At 42.8% G+C, this 13,515-nt stretch overlaps 2 pseudogenes; both read left to right on the plus strand.

The window, feature by feature from the left end:
- The first annotated feature begins 1,161 nt into the window (after positions 1 to 1,161).
- Positions 1,162 to 3,131, plus strand: LOC101586363 (annotated as a pseudogene).
- A 5,948-nt stretch (positions 3,132 to 9,079) lies between these two features.
- LOC101586772 lies at positions 9,080 to 12,427 on the plus strand (annotated as a pseudogene).
- The last annotated feature ends 1,088 nt before the right edge of the window (positions 12,428 to 13,515 follow it).

The following is a 13,515-nucleotide window of genomic DNA, read 5'->3' on the forward strand; positions in this document are numbered from 1 at the left end:
AACAAGAGTTGTAGCTTTTTGGTCTGAGAAGGTCAGTGAAATGCCCTCAGGATTTGTCCTGAGATCCTGTACCTCAGATTGTAGAACCTTTGTCATTGTCAGCCATGTGGATGAGTCACAGCCAATGCTTGGCCAATGTGCTCTCTGTGAATCCAGGGCTTTTTTTAAATGTATTTTTTAGTTGGCACAGGATCTCACTATGTAGCTGAGACTCAGTGATACTCTTGTATTCAGCCTCTCCAGCACTGGCATTACAGGCATGGACCACCATGCCAAGGGTCAGTGGCCATCTCAGCACACCCAGGATTGGCACAGGCATGACATGTGGTACTGGGGGTTGAACGCTGGTTCCTATGGTTGCCTAAGAAATGCTTAGTCTACTGAGCAGTCTTGCCAGCCCTGTCTACTCCAGATTTTAAGGTACATGCCTACTTAAGATAAAAATACCTGGTATCTATGAAAGACATTTAAATAGAAACCCTGGTGAGTATTTCTGGATCCTGATTAACAATTACCACCCCTTTCAGCCTGAAGAAGCCAGAGTGGTCATTGCCCATTACTCCCTTATGGCAGTTCCAGTTACTTCTTCAGAGGGGGGAATGTAGTAGACTGCTGAGTTAGATAGAAATATTATATAGGGCTAGGCACTCAAAGAGCCAGAAGACAAGATACCTTACAAACTTGGGGGAGACAAGCACTCCTGCTGTGGGCCAGACCTCAAGACAAAAAATGAAACAAATGTGGGCACTTACCTCCTTAGGGATAGACCTTAGGGATTGATATTCTAAATAGGTATCCACCATCTTTAGAAATCTAGGAAAGTTACTAGCCCAGCTTCCTATAGGAAAAGCCCTTGTTCTATGCTTTTGACCACTTGCTTGGTGACTCACTTCCCTGTTTGATTGCAGTTTAATCAATTTTACTTGAGCAATTATGATCTTAATTTTATTGGTTGACCATAGCTTTCTCCATCCCCATGTACACCTTGCAAGTTCTCAAGTTTCCCACCTTAGACCTAACTTACCTTATTGATTTGCTCTACAAAACCCCTAGAGAGATTGAGGTTGGTGTTTGCAGAATCGCTGCAACAAGCTCACACCACTCCTCGCCTTTAGGTCCTCTTCACCCCTGAAGGCAAAGCACATGTCATTTCTGAGCTGAATGATGGCAGCACCACAGAAGAAAGAATGTGGAAAGGGACCAAAGAAAACTTTTGCCCCACCTATACAAAAATTGCATAGCATGATGCCTCATAGTCCTGATTTACCCATGGAGGCTCCAGGGGTTGGCTCCCCAGAGGCTGAGACCAAGCCAAGCCAACCGACATCCAGGGCAGAGAAGAAGCAGAAAGTAACCACGGAGAATGGTCCAAGACTTGGCCATGAGAAGAAAAGAAAGGCTCAAGGCAGCAAGCCAGCAGAGAAGATTAAAAAGGAAAAATTAATTCTTACTGATTCAGAATTTGAGGAGATTGTCCAGACTGTGCTACGCAAGTCCCTCAAGGAGTGCTGCGAGACTTCCTGGGTAAAGCCAACAGTGTGCATCCAGTCAGGCAAAGAACTGGGAATCATTACTTCTGCTACTAATGATGATAATGCCAGTGGAGAGAAGGTGATGGTACCTCACACACCAGAGATTTCATTGTCTCTGGAAGATGAAGTTACCCCAGAGATGAGTGCATCTGGGCTGGGCCAAGCAGTTCCTGCACCCTCTGAGAAGAAAGTTGACAGAGAGTACTTAAGCAAAAGAAAGGAGGCTCAAGGTGAAAAAATGGAGACACCCAAAGATGGACATGAGCACAGACAGAGAGACCAATTAAAGGACATGTTGTGGAATCATTCTCAGACCAGGGATCAGACAAAAGAAAGAAAGAGATGATTTTGGTCATTGTGTAGTCTGGGTTCAGTGTTCCTCTCCAAACTGTAGAAAATGGAGGTGGCTGTGTAGGAACATTGACCCCTCGGTTCTCCCAGATAATTGGTTCTGTCACCAGAATACAGACTTGGATTATAATTGCTGTGATATTCCTGAGGAGACCTGGACAGGGAATGAGAGTGAAGTGGTCTATGCCTCCTATATCCCAGGATGCATCATCTGGGCCAAGCAATACGGTTACCCATAGTGGCCAGGCATGGTAGAATCTGATCCTGACTTGGAGGAGTATTTTCTTTTTGCATCTCATTTTGATTCTCTTCCGTCTAAGTACCATGTGACATTTTTTTGAGAAACAGTTTCTCGTGCTTGGATTCCAGTGAACATGCTAAAGAATTACCAAGAGCTGTCCCTGGAGCAAACAGGATGAAAAAGTGCAGGAACAAGGACTACATTCAGAAACTGGAAGTAGCTGTAATGATGGCTCATAAAGTAGAGCAGACCGACATTGAGGATCGGGTTAACTTATTTGGCTTCTGGAACCAATACTGTGGATCTGACAGCAATGAAGAAAAACAAGACTTAGTGCTGCCTGGGGCTAACAGCCCTGAGTCCAACATGGAGAAAGAAGACAATGAGTCAGAGATGGAGGAGAAAGAGAAAAAAGACCCAACTTTGCCTGGTCCCAAGTCAGCCAAGATGAAGACCAAAATCCCCAAACTGAAAGGCATGTCAGATGGACAAGACAAGATCCTGAAAAAGAAGGGAACCAAGCGGTGTCTGCACAGTGAATCCACAGTGTGCACTGTACCCATGATGGAAAAGGAAGGCAGGCCCTGGAACCCAGGTCTGGACCAGCCAGGACCTAAGAAAAGATTTCAAGTTCCCCAAAGCAAGACTTCAGCGATCGTCCTGTCTGAGGAAAAGGAAGCTAGAATGGTGCCGAAGGGCCCTAGCCCACCAGCTCGTCATAGGGCCTTTCCTTTGGAGGGAAAAGAAAGAGCTGAACCCCACAAGCCACTGATTCAGGAGCTTGGCAGTGTCTTCCTTGAAGATGAAGCCTCCACTGAGCTGGACCTGGAGCAAATCATGGAAGATATTGGAAGAAAGCCAGAAGAAAGAGAGGTGCTGTGAGACTGAGGTGCTGCAGGGGCTTCTCGGGCCTCCTTTGATAAGTAATGGTGTTCTCCCGCCCTCCTCTTACTCTCTCAAGCAACAAAGAGAGCCTTTCAGTTTACTCTGGCATGTTCCTATGTGTCTGAGTTATTTTTTTTTAATATTTATTTATTTATTTATTTATTTATTTATGTATTTATTATTATTTTGTGTGTGTGTGTGTGTGTGTGTGTGTGTGTGTGTGTGGCCAGCTCAGCCCACCAGGGGGCGGCGCTGGCTGGCATGTGGTGCTGGGGAATTGAACCGAGGTCCCTTTGCTTTGCTAAGCTCGTTCTAAGTAGGTGCTTTAGACCACTGAGCCATCTCACCAGCCCCTATCTGAGTTATTAATGGCTACAAGGTTCAAGAGCTTCTCAGTTTATGTTGGGTTACATGTGAAAAAAAAAAAAACCCTAGAAAAGGCTGCTTCCTTGGCAAGGCAATCAAATTCATTTCGGCACCACTCTCAGAGAGAAGCTTTCTTTTCCCAATAAATAAGAGCAGCTCTTAGAGAAAAATTTAGGTATTATGAATTATTTTACTCTAAACATAGTACACTTGCATGCTATGTGACATCTACAGTTATTTCTGGAAGGTAGCTAAGGAAGGAAAGGTCTGGGTATTTTTAGTTTGTGAGGAATCTCTCTCCTGATTTCCAGGGTCCATCTTTTTTGTTTGTTGTCTTATGTTTTTTCCTTTAGGTATTACTTTTCAATAATTTGCTATGGATAAAAGTTCCATATTTTGAAGTACATGATTAGATCAGACTAAAGTCCTACTTGTGGCCTCAATGAGTCAATGCTTCGAAATTTTACTTAACCTGTGTTATGATTTGTTGTTTTTAAAAATTAATGGAATAATTTTCATAAAATCCTTCAACAACATAATTATGATTGTTAACATCATTATTTATTGAACTATAATTTGGCAGTATTGCTTCTGGAGGCTGAGAAGCCATACTTAGATATCTTCATCCAAAATTTTAAGCTCTTACTTTTAGAACAGAATAAGTCAGAGTACTTTGGCTACAAGAAATTACCTTCTACCTAATAATTTGAGAGTCCAGTGTCATCAGACTAGCAGTAGATGAACATGACTGAAAAAGGCAATATTGCAGAGTAAATAAAAGTGTATACTGTCTGAAGAAATTAAATACACAAAAATGTTAAAGTAAAATGTTCCATGACTCCAGATCACTGCTCCCGGGGCTCATCATTGGAAGCAGAAAGACCCAGATGCTACTTGGCTATAGACTCTTTCAAGATTTCATTTTTTGAGTCCTAGATTTCTCCTGACACAGAATTTCAGATTAGTACTAGATGATATCTAAATTTTTTTAATTAAGAAAGCTGATTTTATGACAAATGATTCCAACAACCTATAGCATTAAGCTGATTGTCAACATGAAACATAAAATGGATACATGCTCAATTGTGAACTCCTTTGGTGCAGAAAGCATGCCACAGGAATAAAGCACGCATGAGACACTGGTAAATACTGAGTGATATGAAGAAATTTTTGATGTGTGATTATCCCAATGGATCATTCTATTGTGTAGGCATCGAAAGTTAGTCAAATCTTTCCTCAAAAGAACCACCTCAGAAGTGTATTACTTAGACTGGGAAAGCTGATATATTAGCTCCCTTGAGCTATCATGTTAGGTCAAATGTAGGCATCTGAACTGCTGAACAGACTTCCATGAATCTAATGAAAAGAATCGAGGAACTGAAGCTGGTTGGTTGCAGAAAATTCTTGGAGAACAGAGGCTTAACCTTTAAATACTCTAAATAGAATTTGCCCTTCAAAAGTTCTTCGCCATATTCTTTCACTCTGTTACTCTCTGGCTTTTGATAAGGTTCAGGCAATGGAAAACATCAAAAAGACATAACAAGGAAGAGAGACAAGTCAGAATTTGCATTTCCCTTCATTTCTACTGAGCTTTGTCTTGGAAGTCACTACACCATTCTCCTGAAGATCGTAGCTCCTTTGGGCTTTTTTCTCCTTTATTTACTTCTAACTCTGGAATCCTTCTCTTCCCCTGACAGCAACTTGTTAGCCCGAGATCCTTGAACTCCATTTTTATCCTCATGTTTATAAATAGTCACTTCATTAAACTCTTTAATTGTGTGATCCAGTATACCATCTGTTTCCTGCCAGAATATTAATGAATGATTGTCTTCATATAGAAAATAGATGAAACTATGCAACCAGAGCAAAGGCCAACTGTAAAGGACAGAATTTGTCAAAGAAAGACCCTTATATTCAAGCCCTCTTCTAACTCAAATTCTTCCACTAGAAGCACACTAGAAGGTAGAGAACCCCTGCTACTAGAGTTGTTCAGGCATTGCCCTTAGACACTTTCTTTAACAGAGGGAGGACCAACAGACTAGATGGGAGTCAGGGATAGATTAAAATGTCATTTAATCTGTAACACTGCTAATTACAAACTGTTTTAGTTTGGAGGTTTCTCAAGGGAAACAATACAATATAGGATATATTTTGTAAGATTATTTTATAGTGAATTACCCAAGCATCATATACAAAATGTGCAAGAAATCTTTCCACATTCTAAAGACCAAGGAATCCAGCTGAGGGTGCAGTTCTTAATATTCTAAGTGAGATCAGCAAAAACCTAGAGCTCACAACAATGCCTCCCACAAAACCCACTGGAAGCCTAGAACCCATGACAATATCTCAGGCAGGCCTGCTTCACAGAACTGTTCTGGAAAAGCCCAAAGGTCAGTGATAGAAGCTAGAAAGTCTGTGCCAGCACGATGAAGGATCTGTACCAGCAGGCCAAAGGGTTGTGCAATGGAGCCAGGAAATGATGCTCAAGGTAGGGGCGAGAGCTCCCCAGAAAAGTATCACAGCCATCCTCATCAACAGTGAGGTTCCTACTTCCTGCAATGATGAAGAAAGCTGAGTACCCATGAGGAAAGCCAATGCAACAAGATTCTAGAGGAGACTGAACTATACACCATCTTTCCTTCTGGATCCAGGAACTGATGATCAAGATGAGGACCAGAGCTCCCCCCAAAAGTGAACCATAGGTATTTTCAATAACAACAAGGCCATGAGCTCCTCTTCTGATGAGATCAGCAAAGTTCATTAGGAAATCCAACATGGAAAGGTAACCCAGAAAAGCCCAAGAGACCGAGAAGATCCCAACAGCTCCAACAGCTTCTTAAAATAGCTTCCCTAACAGCCTCAATAAGACTGTCCGGTTCTGCTTCTTATGCTGCTGGCAAAAATCCTCAGGTGACCTCCCAAATCCAGCACCATGCTTGGTTATTTCACCTGGGTGTTACAAATTGACCACAAGTTGGCAATCCCCCACACAAACTAAATAAAGGTAAAATGAAAGAAAATTCATTTGTTGTCCCAAGATGCATGATCCATATGTTTATATTAAGAGTCCTTGCATTACCACTAATTGTAAGAGAGTTCCTTTTTCTTTTCAGGATTTTAAAAGGGGTCATGAAGTGCTTTCAATTTTCAGACTAACCAACAGATGTGTCTTTGTCACATTAGTTTCAGTGAGATATTGTTATTGCGTTTTTTTCCAAGGCCATAAAAGGCCATCATACTCAACTTTCTGTTTGTCTTTGAAACTTCAAATGATGTAATATTTCTTTGAGGTCATTTTATTTAGAAATATTGTGGTGTAAAAATGTAAAATGTAATGGGCACTGTCAGTTATGTTACTTAGATGTATGTTGCAGGGGGAAAGAAGAAAATAAAATCATAATGCAAAAAGAGTGTGATGAGGCAAGCTACATAAAGTAGGTTCTGCAAAAGAAGCAGTCTTCCCTTGACATAGCTTCATGCTATGCCCTTCAGAATGCAAATGTTTTAGATGTTCCATACTCTAAAACACCCCCCCATTGTTTGCATGCATTCCAGTACTTGCACCACACAATGCTGTCAATTCTTGCAAATACTGTAACAATCTAAGAATCTCTTATGTTATAAAGGACCACTGAGTCAAGTGTGTCCTCTTTACTTCAACACCCACATGAAATACTGGTAAATAGATAGCATAAGGGGCATGGGTGAAATGCACAGCATATAGTGTCATTTCCAAAGCTCTAGTTTGAAATTGAGTTAAAGTTTATCATATTGCAGGATCCAAGAAATGTACATACATTCCAGAACATTGAAGGTGAAATATCCCCTGAATTTTCTGTGTCAATTCTTGCATTGCTGGAGGAAGAGAACAAAATGTATGAGATATCATGTACAGTGTTTTAGGATTCACCTTTTACCACAATGATGATGGGTCTTCAGTTTAAGCGGTGAAAACACACTACCTTATTTATCTCATGGTTTTTCTCATAGGAGAAGCCTGAAGTATAAATAAAGATGAAAGTAGAAGATAGACACTAGGAAGTAGGGAGACAAGTCTTCTACAAAACAGTCTTTATAGGAGATGGAGGGAGTGAAGGGAATAAGGGAAGGGGACCGTCTTCCTCTCCAAAGGTGCACTATCTTCCTCTCCACAGCCAGGAAGCAATTCTGAAGATGAGGACCACAGGTCTCCCAAAGGGAACCATAGCCATTCTCAGGGACAGTAAGATCCTGAGCTCCATCAGCAATAAGAACAGCTGAATTAATTAGAAAACCCAGAAGACAAACTCCTTCAGGAGAACCAACAGCTCCCTGCAGCTACTTGACTTCCTGCTTTCCAGTTCTTCCCCATATGCTGCAAGCAACAGTCCTCAGGTGGGTCTCCCACAGCCAGCGCCATGCGGATTTCAGTTCATTTGGATGTTACAAGCAGATCACAAGTTGTCAATGCACCATAATAGGGCAGTGTATATACACATATTTTCATCACAACTGTAAATTGTATTGGACCATATTGATGTAGTAACTCCTATCTTTAGGACACTTGTTATGATTTCATAGGACATGTTCATATCATAAAGTACAGAGTGTAGTAGAGCTCTGTGACATGATACACCTATAGGCAATAAGGAACTCAAAAGACTGAAGGAAGTGGGCTGCCATAGGTTAGGAAGGGTGTGCTATTCTATTTTTTCATGCTATAGAACATTACATTTCAATATTTGTATGCTATTCAATTGAAAGAATTAATATCATAAAAGCAAAAGTATAAAGTGTATTTCAAAGTATTTTTATATTTACCATGTAGACACATTACAACTAATAAAAGATGTTATATGAGTGACTTTCAGTGCTTTGAAATGTAATGATTTTGATCTTTTTGTTTGGGGACTTACAAAACAGTTTTCCATAAAATTATTCTTGAGTATAGTTGTACATAGAAGCAAAGCTTCGGAGGGCTGGGCTTTGCCCAACTGTAACATTACATGGCATATTGTATTAATATCATATAGTACTACAATATGACACTTTAAGTTCCACATGTGAGAGCATATGACTATCCTTTGCAGCTAAGGAAGCAGTATGTATCTTGCTTCACAGTAAGATTGTTTGAAATAATTGCACACTATATCATAAGCAGATTTCCAAAATTGTGAATTAGCAATGGAGTGCAACCCAGAAAAATTGAAGCATGTCGGAATTCCGAACATATTTTCCTACTGCCTCATAGGTGAAATGGGCTTTTGTAACCATCGAGGATGTTATTGAGTACAGGTATTTGTATGCGCATTCACACACACACACACACACACACACACACACACCCCTCTGAATATGTTAGTCCAGAAGATCAGTAGCCTGTAAGATACACACTCTCCTGGGGGGCGGGGGGGGGGGCGAGTAGTGCGCCTAGGCGGAAGTAACGTCAACGGCAGAGAATTTGGAACACATAATAGTGCGTGGTAGCTAGGGGCAACCAGGAAACAATTCGCCCAGTCGTTTACTGAGGATGCCGCGCTGAGTGGAGCACTTTTCCCTCAGCTTCCTAAAATAAGTTAGTGGCAAGGGCCTGGGTGAGTAGTTCATTCAAGGGCATTCTTTGAACATCAGAGACAGCTGACAGACTTTAATGATGGTCCTCAGAGTCCTGGGCAACTTCCGCGTTCCAGGTCACCGATCGCAGTAGCTGTGAAGAGAGCCCTTTATGGCTTCCGGGGGAGAAGAACACTATAATCCTGAGAACCAATCAAGAAATAATGATAAGCAAGGTGTTGCCTCCAGAATGGTGCCTGGCCCGCCCCCGGACAATCCTCCGGAGTACAAAACCTGGTCTCGGGCTCATCGGGCAAAACCTTTTTGGAAGCTTGAAAGAAGACATCCTGGAACAGAGTCGACAGGGCTGCTGCCAGCCATTTCACCGGTTTCATCTCAGACAGAGCACGTCCCTATGACCAGCTCCTCTGCTAATCCTGACAAGACAGATATCACAGACCATAATAACTCCACTCAAGCCGGCTCCCTCCCATTCCTGCTCAACAGTGACCAGGTTTACCAGTACTGCAGTAATAGGACAAAAACACACTGGATGCTACAGTCTTTGAGCTTGCATCTGAGGGCATCAGATAAAAGAACCTTTTATGTCCTACAGAAGAGGTTCCCTGTCAATCTCCATGATAATGAAGATTCTTCAACTACAGTTTTCCCCACCGTACCATCTCCACATCAACACCTTTCACTGGAAGCAGCTGGAAGAAAACCTCCCAGAAGGAGCCTGGCTCCTGCCATCACGGACACGGTGCCACCGCCCTTATCACTGCCCAAGCCTAAACTGAATGACAACATATTTATGAAACCGAACATCGTTAAGGTACATTTGTCTGGGGCTACAGGGAGTGTAAAGCCAGTATCCCAAGGGAAGACTCAACGTGTCTTTCGTCCTTTGGGCATTACTGCAAACTATGTACCCCAGGGTTTTAGTGATAAGGTACACAAAAGCATTCGTACCATCATAGATGCTGGTACCAGCCATGCTGCACTGACTGCCACTAACTCTGTGAAGACATCTGCCATCAGTAATGCTGCATTCCAGCACAACCAGAACCTAGGCTCAAGGGCAGAGCCACATCCCCATAAACTGGAGGATAACTCTAGATCCCAGGCTCTGCCGAAAGAGTCTCAATTTCCTGATACTGTCAGGAGGGGTGATGGAAAGGATCTGGAGAAGCCATCACAGCCTTGTACTGGTAACTCGAACTACCAGGGGGTCTTCCCCAACAGGAGAAGGCGGTGGAAACCACCTCTGGTAGGCCAGCAGACTTTGAAGCACTATGCTGTTTCAGACAGGAAGCAATTTCATGGAGCTTGGGACACCATGCGGTTAGAAAATACAGTTCACCATACTGAGAGGAGCAACACTAACCTGGGAGCCTCACATGCCAGCAGGCTCAGCCACAATCTAGCCTGTGAGGTTGAGCCACGACCAACTGCAGAGGAGAAAGGTCCTATACCTCCTATTCCATCTTCTTCCCTGTCCCCAGTTGGTAAAGCTGCAGGGGCTGTCTGCTTCCCTTCTATTCATTTAGGCCAACCCAGGAAAAAGGAACCTGAGGAAGCAACGGCAATGGAATTACATGCTGTTCGTTTAACTGATCAGTGTCAATCAGACCAGATAGAGGCTAATACTACAGAACAACTAGTAGATGTGTCAGAAGACAGCTCAAGCACAAATGATAGTGCAAATCAAGAGGTGGATGAACGCTTACCATCAAATGCCGACTCCTCTAGAGAGATGGTGGGAGCAACATCTCAGAACTGCCTAGAGACTCAGCAGAGAGACCACTGTAATCCTGAGACAGTTACCCGAGCAGCTTTCATTTTTAGCCTGTTCCCAAATGTCCCACCTACCATCTATTTTGGGACTCAGAATGAGAAAGTAGAGAAACTTCCCTGGGACCAGAGAAAGATGCTAAGGTGGAAACTGGATCATGTGCTTCCCAATATCATCAAGCAGACAGTTCAGCGGTCCCACTTCTTAATGAACAAGACAAATGATGATTGGCTGGGTTGCTGGACTCGCCATATGAACCCTTCTGGTTTCCGAAGCATTCGAGAACATCAGAAATTCAATCACTTTCCAGGATCCTTCCAGATTGGGAGGAAAGATCTGTTATGGTGCAACCTGTCTCGCATGCAGAACCGCTTTGGAAAGAAAGAGTTCAATTTTTTCCCACAGTCATTTGTTCTTCCTAAGGATATAAAGCTCCTACACGAGATCTGGGAGAATAATGACGGTGAAAAGTGGATTGTGAAGCCACCTGCAGGAGCTCGAGGTGCTGGGATTCAAGTGATCCACAAGTGGAGTCAACTCCCCAAACTCAGACCCCTCCTGGTACAGCGTTATTTGCAGAGACCGTACCTCATCAATGGCAGAAAGTTTGATCTGCGGCTCTATGTTTATGTCACTTCTTTTGACCCGCTTCGGATTTACCTTTTTTCTGATGGACTTGTACGTTTTGCCAGCTGTACATACTCCAACTCTCTAACCAACCTTGGCAACAAGTTCATGCATCTGACCAACTATAGTATCAATAAGAAGAATGCTGACTATGAGGCCAATGCAGATGAAATGGCCTGCCAGGGCCACAAATGGTCTCTTAAAGCATTCTGTAAACACCTGAGCCAGAAAGGAATCAAGACCGACACCATCTGGAATACAATAAAGGATATTGTTATAAAAACCATCATCTCCTCAGAATCCTGTGTGACCAAACTTCTCAAATTGTATGTACGACGACCCTATAACTGCCACGAGCTCTTTGGCTTCGATGTTATTCTAGATGAGGATCTAAAACCTTGGGTGCTGGAAGTCAACATTTCACCCAGTTTGCACTCTAGCTCTCCACTGGATGTCAGCATCAAAGGCCAGATGGTCCGTGATCTTCTGAATCTGGCGGGTTTTGTTCTACCCAACACAGAGAACAGCAGTTCCACTGCTTGTACCTCAAGCAGCTTACCTAATGGCTCATCCAGCTGCCCCACCGAAACACGTCCATTGCCTTCGGAATATCTTGCTGCACGGACGATGAAGAAAGCTTATTATGTGGCCCAGAAGATCCCAGACCAGAAATTCTATGCAACTGTGCTGGATGTCCTGACATCAGAGGATGTTAGGATTCTGGTTCAGATGGAAGATGAGTTTTCTCGTCGTGGTCAATTTGAACGAATTTTTCCCTCCCATAACTCTTTTAATTATCTTCAGTTTTTTGAACAACCAAGGTATTTTAACATTCTTGCTATACAATGGGAACAAAAGTATCATGCAAGCAGAGCCAGAGGATTAGATCTCCTTCGGAATTGGTGCTCAAGCAGTCATAAACTTGGGTGTCTTTGTGACATTGGGCCCTTGTGGTCCCCCCCTGCATCAATTCCAAATGGAGCCCTAGGAGATGAGCTTCCCAGCAATGAAAGTAGACCTGACAGTGTCAAGGTGGAGGAAACACCTGGAATAGAAGAGAGTGAAGAAAGCAACAATGAACCCAGCACATCCACTTAGGAGCTTTATACCATCAAGTGCTCTGGGCAGACACCCTTTACCATCTAGTATCGTGCAAAAGTGAAGATAACAGCAATGAGGCCAAAGCTTTCACCTAGCCATTGTTCAACATCAAGTGCTCTGGGCAGACACTGTATATCACCTAGTGTTATGGGAGAGTGAAGATTCCAACAAGCCCAGCCCCTCCATTTACTCACTTTATACCATCAAGTGCTCTGGGAAGAAACTTTACCATCAAGAGTTATGGGAGAGTGAAGATAACAACAAGCCCAGCCCCTCCATCTACAAATGTTGTACCATCAAGAGTGCTGGGCAGACTTTGTAACTAGCAACAAAGTTATGGGAGAGTAAAGATACCAAGAACAAGTGCACCTCCTCTATCGAGGCACTTTGTAACATCAAATACTCTGGGGAGACACTGTGAGACATCCTGCCGCTTCTTTGAAGTCATGCAGTGGGTTCCTTTTGATCTACTATAAACCACTGACTTCCTGCCACCACAGTCTCTGAGGAGCATCAACAGCATCCAACTCAGAGGAACCAGCACGCTGACCAGCCAGAATTGCTTGTATTGCAGAGATGGGCATGTGGAGGTTCGGAGGGGTGGTGGTGAAGGGGGGAGGCATGGAAGCCTTATGCTCCTCCATGACCTCTTGCTTAGTTGTAGATGGCATATCTCACTTGCACCACTGCCAGTGTTTGTGTTCTGCCCTTACAGAAAAGTGATGCCTATTAGTGACTTCTTTAAATTATGTCATCAGAAAACATTTGTGTTTAATGCTTCACAACTTTTGCTCTCCTTATAATTAAATATTGTGGGGGAAAGGCTCCTGTGTATGTTTTTCTGAATTGTTGGTAACCTAGAGCAGTGAATAAAATCTTGGGTGGGAATGATCTAAACATATTTTCCAATGTGTTTTTCTTGATCTCATGAAAATGCCTCCATTGACTTTGTTCCATAACATTGCTGGCTGGTTTGTACTAGTTTTCACAGAGCTACCATTCTTCCCCACTGATAACCTTAGTATTAGCACATATATTCCTTCTAGGAAGGAATATTCTCACCTTTTTTAGTTCAGGGATTATTG

Source organism: Octodon degus, unplaced genomic scaffold (genome assembly GCF_000260255.1).
Source record: "Octodon degus isolate 3935 unplaced genomic scaffold, OctDeg1.0 scaffold00278, whole genome shotgun sequence".
NCBI classification, from domain to species: Eukaryota; Metazoa; Chordata; class Mammalia; order Rodentia; family Octodontidae; genus Octodon; species Octodon degus.